At 40.9% G+C, this 7,282-nt stretch overlaps 1 protein-coding gene across 1 annotated transcript in view; it reads left to right on the plus strand.

Moving 5' to 3' along the window:
• The window catches only part of ntrk2a (neurotrophic tyrosine kinase, receptor, type 2a), a 112,470-nt gene that overhangs the window by 52,066 nt on the left and 53,122 nt on the right, over positions 1 to 7,282 (plus strand). The gene's annotated exons all lie outside the window — the stretch shown is intronic.

Genomic DNA, 7,282 nt, shown 5'->3' on the forward strand with positions numbered 1-7,282 from the left:
CCACGGATGGTATCAGTTAGCCACGGGTGGGGCTGGTTTGGGCGAGCAGGCTTGGTGGATAGAGGACACAGGCTATCCAGGCACGAGCTTAGTGTAGAGCACAGAGATTGTGTGGCATCATTGACCTCAAGTGAGGAAAATGTGTTGAGGGTGGGTAGAGCGGAAGCTACCACTGAGGCAAAGTGAGCGGGAGACAGGTTGCGGAGGTTGCGGCGGTGTGAAACCAATGGTGTTGGAAGAATGGGCTTTTCCTGTAGGCATACCGTGAACTGAATGAAATAGTAGTCAGACACATGTAGAGGTGTGACTGTTAGGCACTCTGCGGCACAGTTTCGGACAAGAACGAGGTCAAGCACCTTGCCAGCTTTGTGGGTCGGGGGGCTGAGAACCCGTGTTAGATCAAAGGACTGAATCAGAGACAGGAAGTCTGCTGAGTTTGAATTGTCTAAGTGAATGTTCATGTCACCGAGGACAAGTAGGGGACAGTCATGCTCTGGGATTGAAGACAGCAGAGTGTCTAGCTCCTCCACAAAGTTACCCATTTGTCCTGGTGGACGGTATATGACAATCACAGAGACCTTTACCGGAGCGGACACAAAGATAGCATGGTATTCAAAGGAGGCATATTGATTCGGGGGTAGCAGCTGTGTGAATTTCCATTTGTTGGAAATTAAGAACCCAGTCCCACCCCCCCTCCCAGATGGCCGGGGGGTGTGGGTGAAAGAGTAATTGGTGGACAGCGCAGCGGGGGTAGCAGAGTTTTCTGGTTTGATCCAGGTCTCAGTGAGCGCCAGTAGCCCAAGAGATGATGTGTTAATAGGTCCACTTTAAAGGGATACTATGCGATTCAGCAGAGAGTTAGTTGATATTTGAGTCCAACTGCCAAACAAACATTCCCCTCCCTTCACTGCTCTTTGGGAAACTCCTCCCCCCAAACTCATGGATGCGCATTGCCATGGTAACCAGTCCTACTCTGCTGAAATATAGCAGAATCCACAGTGTCTGCTGTCCGAGAGCACGTTAGTCTCAACAAAAGGGCATGTTTTGACAGTACTGTAGAAGGTGTGACAAGAAGTCTGTCAATATTTAAATATGTATTGAGTCTAAGACACGGAGTCTATTTTATTTATCAGCAGGATTATCAAGAATAACTTCAGTAGTTACAATTAGTGAACAAACATCATCAAACGGCTGACATGTAAGCACACAAATGCAGCATCTAAAACACAACAGAGTAAAAAGACTAGCCAGTTATTTGAATTAGTTTTGACAAAAATACAGTTACTGACTGAGTTGGGAAGCACAGGAAAGAGTGTTTTTCTCCAGGACCGAAGTCAAAGCTAACTTTGGGGTTAACCTTGTATACACCACAACCTCCTTCACTCTTTATTCTACAGTTGGCAGCAACACACAGGAGCTCCTCTTTAGTCCTGAGAAGCTGCAGTCTTTATTCACCGGCCACTGTAACTTCTACTGTACATTTACTGCTGAACAAGGCATATTGCTGACCCGTTTCTCTCTATTCACCAGGGCACCCATTCACACACACGCTCCATCTATTCCTCCTCTACCACACACACACTGAGCTAAGCTAACAAAGCTAACCTGCTGGGATCATCACAAACATGACAACAGACAGATAAGAGAGTAATACTGAACCTGTTGTTTATGTGGAACAGCAAAGCTAACGTTACTCACCTGTCCAGCAGAGACAGAGCAACCTCAGCATCGGTTTTCATTCCTTTCAAATCTCGATTTATCCAGCATTGAAACTCCTCACAGATTTTAACACAGGTCGTGGTATTATAACTTTAGACTTTTCCCTCTTTGGCTGTTTCTCAGCCATCTTCACAGCTATCGAGTCCCGTAATGAGTCCAGCATGTTCGAACTACATACTGTATATAAGAAGAAGCCTCGAGTTTGGCCAATAGGGCACCTCCATGTTAATTTTTTGCAACTAGCAGCACCGCACGTGACCATATTTGGACGAGACGGTGGAGCTAACGGCTGTGTGTAGCTAGGTGCATCTGTAACTCATGTTAACTGTGATTTTAACAGGGCTTTTGTCTAGCGAACAACAGTCTTAAAACTAAATGTACTCACCAGAGAAAGTGAACAGCCAACTCCTAATAAGCTTTTTCAACGGCGCTGGTTAAATTTAAACAGTGCCGTGGGTAGGAGTCACTCTACCCTGATTGACAGGTTGCCATGGTAACAACTTGTTATAATAATACTCTTTATGGTCTATTTTCCTCTAAATGTGACCATAATTTACTAAATGAACATCATTTTGTGTTGAAGAAGACATGAAACTAGCGAATGACACCATAAATTCATTAGGAAAGTGTTTACTGAGGTAATTGTTCAGCTGAGAAGCTAGACTTCTTTTTGCAACCAGAAGAGTCGTCTGCTGGCTGTTTGATAGAATACAGGTTTAACGGACTTCCGCATCGCCTTCCCATCTCAGACCGGAAGCTTCCCGCTTGGTTCGACTGTACCAGTGTTTGTTTACGTTCTCTCCCACAGCTTCGAGGCAGCAGCTAACATCGCCATGGCAACCATTAATTGCTGGTTGGGACACACAGCTGATTGAGATGTGCTAATTAGTCTGCTTCCCTGATATCTGTGGCATTTACCAACCACTTGACATTTCTGTGAAACTCCTGCTACATATTGTATCTCACCGAAGCATCAAGGCAACAACACAGGTGTTATTCACAAACATTTGAACTTTTATCCGTAACTGCTATTTCAATTCCTTTCATTGCTAAAACAAATTGTTTCATTATTTCTGCCTATGAGCCACTAGCTGGAGTTTGAGTCGTGCCTTGAAGTATGCAGGATTTCAAAATAAAAGCCCCCAGACAGAAACTTACTAGGGTACCCTGGAGGAGCCTGGCTTTTCAAAATAGCAGCCCCAAAAGGAGACAGGAGTTTACGTCTGTCTTCATTAGGGCTGAAAACACACACACACACACACACACACACACACACACACACACACACTCTCACACAGAAAGATTTTCAGTAGGCAACAATCATTTGTAATTTCTCATATTTCTGCCTCTTCTTGATTAATTAGGTTAATGGTTGATGGGGCGTGGTTCAGTCTGTTGATGAGTTTCCCACCGTGTGCTCTCCTGGGCTTACTGAGAGTAGTTTTTTCAATACATTTTTTGAAAAGCAATGAAGGTGCACCAAATTGCAATCCCTATCAGAAGTTCTTCAATTAACTGAGCTTTAACTGTATACTCATCTGAGACGTGTCAGCTCTTGATGCAATGATGTTCCACCATGTCTCCAACTCCGTCACCACCACCAACACAGCTCTGCATTTAAAAATAGTTAATTTTACTGCTTCTACTGGTGAGCATGACAATGGAATAAAATTCCTCTTGAGACCTACTCAAGATGGTTGAGCCTTTATTTTAATATCTGTTTAAGTCTGGTGCTTTTCTGTTGTGAATAACATTAGGTTAATTTATGAAACCTCTCTCTTCTAACGCTAGACTTTTTATCTCGAAAATTCTTTACTCACAGTATGGATAGCTATATGGAGGGTAGAAAAACAATACAAGGATACATATAGTTTCATTTGAAGATTGGCATAAACAGACATTGCTTTCCTTCACATTAATTGCAAAAAGCCTTGTGTTTTTTTTACATCCTGCATTTTTATAACAAATACTAATTTTTTTTTACTGTACTAACACTATTAATTATTATTATTATTATTATTATTATTATTATTATTATTATTATTATTATTATCCCCACTACACTGTATGCAGGGTTGACGATGGATGGATGTATTATTTTTATTATTATTATTATTATTATTATTATTATTATTATTATTACTTTACAGTTGTGTTGTTTTCTTTTGTTATAGTTGTTTCCTTTTTTGTTATTGTTTATGTTTTTTGTGTTTCCCTTCAGGCTGTGCGTTGTTTCAGAACATCCCAGTGGAGGTGGTCTCACGCTAACGGAGACGGACACACAAGAGACTAAAAAAGAGAGAACAATTGCTTGTGTGTATGTTTGTCTGTGAGAGAGAGAGAGAACAGGACAGTTGTCAGGTGGACTCTAAGATGCAGCAACCTGATCAACCAATCAGAGAGAGACTTCAGAGACACATAAAAGCCTCCCATTGGATGAATTATTCAGAGGGACAGAGACAGCCATTAACCTACATCCTACATGCCTCCCACCTCCATACACACCCAACCCTCTGTACACACACACACACATACTGCTGCAGATTTAGGCACCTAATATTTCTTCATGCAATTCGTAAACCCCTTTTCAACTGGACAAAAAAAACACTACGATGTGCTAACATCCATCTTTTGTCTTCAGTGTGAAGGGTACAATTGGCATTAATAATAATAATTAATCATTCAGCTGATGCTTTTATCCAAAGCGACTTTTAATTGTTATATACAGTATGTCAGAGGTTGCACCTCTCTGGAGCAACTAGGGGTTAAGTGTCTTGCTCAGGGACACAATGGTGGATGTGGCGGTGAGAATCAAACCCAGGTCTCCCACACTAGAGGCACTTACCACTGCGGCATCACCGGCCTCTTAAGCCCATTAATTGACATTCACTCCCGGGTCAAATGACTCAGCAGTAGTCAAGGGTTATGGCTCCAGCTCCGAATGGCAGTGTGTCAACATGACACCTGAACTGACATGCTAATTTTTGCCCCTCCAGCTCTTTTTGTATCTGGATGTCTATAAACGTCTCATCCATATGTTTACATCGTATTAGCATTTTAGGCTAACAGTCTGTCAGCTGTGACTTTGTATACACACTGTCACGTCTTTCAGAGCACACAAACACTGTAAACATAGCTGCCACATTCATCTACACTTTCGTGAGGTCCAACACCACACATCAGAAAAAACAGAAAGGGCAAACTCGTCTACTGACAATGTGAAAGGCGTCAATAGCATATTTTTAGAGGGTTTGCCTACATTTAAAAAACCTGCACATATGCGCTAATTTTAGTTTTTAAACAGATTTAACATAAGCAGCTCTCACACACACTCATGCACACACAATCCAAATGTTATAAACAAAGGTGTGTTCAGGGTCTTTTTTAAATTCAAACTTCCCTTTTTAGACCCTATATTCACCCATATATAAATACCAAATCCAACCACTGCACTGTCTCTACGTGATCCTGCTGAACTTAAAGAAAGAACAGAGCAGAGCAGTTTTAAGTTTTGAGGCTCATTAAATTGAGGAACCAAGACTACTTTGCGGACTAGGAAAGAAAAAGTGGCTTTGAAGGAAAAAAGTGATTGTGTTTGAATTTGGCAGGAGCTCTCTGTTAGTTCCGTCTGTGCTGCTGCAAGTCACAGTAAGAGCAAGTAATAAAAGAGATCAGAGATATGGGAATGCATTTGAGAGAAAATGGCTTTACTTCCGATTGCCTCGCTCCTGTGTGCAATAAATACTTAAAAGGATAACTAGCCTACGTGATGAGCTGGGCAGGTTTCTGAAAGTCTTTACTACAAACTGTTAACACCAGGAGTGGCAGAGGCCACTACGTGACTGTTTGGGAGCCACTGTGCTCTCAAACTGCATAACTGTATAACTGTCAAATTAGTTTTGCAGGTATTCACCACACCTGTCAAAACATCCAGCACATCCGCCACAAAACAGATTTCTTTTCCTCCCACTCTCCTGCCAACAGCTCTGTTATAGTGGGAAATTAGTAGCTCTATAAATCAAGATGTTGGCAGTGTTTTTTGGTGAAAATATTTTTACAGTTTAAGATGTTACATGCATTGTCTGTAAGTCATTAGCGAACACACACCTCATCAGTATCCAAGACACTTACTGACACACATGAGAACATAAATTGAAGTCTGTAACATGAATGACCAGTTGCCTTCCACCCACCTTTCCCCTCTGAAAGACAGATGCAGTCATGATTGCACATCTGTCTGTAATAGTGCACACGTGCACGCTGTCACACAACCATAATAGTTTGGGCTGCACTGGACTTCGATAAACCTGTACAATCTTAATGGACACAAACACTATAATGCTGTGCATCTCAGTTATATTTTGGAGACACATAAATGCGTATCTTCACAAATGCACACATTAATTAATAATTACATGTACATGCACAACATACATGCCAACATGCACTGTAGGTAGCATTTTGTGCATATAGTCCACGGTATGTGCACATGTCAAGTCAGTATGTGGGATGACTCTCTCACTCTCTCTCTCTCACTCTCTCTCTCTCTCTCTCTCTCTCTCTCTCCCCACACACACACACACACACACACACACACACACACACACAAAGAGAGAGAGGAAGAGAGAGAGGCAGTGCTGGATGAGATTGAGGTCAGGGCAGATGTATAGGGAATGTTTGATTAAGGGTACAGGGTGAAAAAAAGACACTTTTGCTGGTGTGGGAGAAGATTTTTTGAAGTGAATCACTGTTTAATAGAATACAAGCTTGTTTATCCCAAAACCCTATACAGCCAAACTGGTCAGGCAAATTTAATCTGAAAAAACGAAATAACAAACACTTTGTTGTGCTTTTCAGATGGCTGATGTTTTTAAATCACATTATCTTAAGAGTGTGCACTCTGTAACCATTAATAAGATAAAAAGGGCTGTGCACTTTCACTAATGTAAAGAAATTCACATTTCAAGTGATGTTCATTACTGTGGTATGCTAGCAGTTCAAACTGCACTGTTCATACTTTACATATATTTCGGCTTAAGGGTTCATTTCTTTACTCTTGGAGTGATTCTGAAAGTGTCTATAAGCTACTTATGTTATGGTGGTGGTTTTTCCCAGGAAATTATAAATTAGTGTAACACACTATTATATTAAAACACTACTAGATTACTGCCAAAGCCTTCTGGAGCCTTTGCAGCATGAGATTGACTGAATTAAATATGAGAATTAGGGAGCTGTCAGCAAAAAGGAACATTTGATTGAGTCAAACTTTCAAAGTCAGTTTGTAGTTTTTAAGTTTAGATCACTTGTGTATTCATACAAAAAGATTAAAAATGCTCATAATTAGGAGAAAACCCAACAATTGCTTTAGGGCGTAGAAGAAAAGAAAATAATCAATTAGCCAAAGTGCTAATTAGGAGTCAGAAACCAAATGACACTAAAAAAACATCAGAGAGAAGAATGCTTAAAAAATGCAACAAATTAATACATAATAACAAAAGGTGAATAAAATCAATTAAAACAGCCATGAAGCAATTAATGATGAAAGTCAAAGTAAAGGGGGGGG

Source organism: Micropterus dolomieu, linkage group LG21 (assembly GCF_021292245.1).
Source record: "Micropterus dolomieu isolate WLL.071019.BEF.003 ecotype Adirondacks linkage group LG21, ASM2129224v1, whole genome shotgun sequence".
Taxonomy (NCBI): Eukaryota; Metazoa; Chordata; class Actinopteri; order Centrarchiformes; family Centrarchidae; genus Micropterus; species Micropterus dolomieu.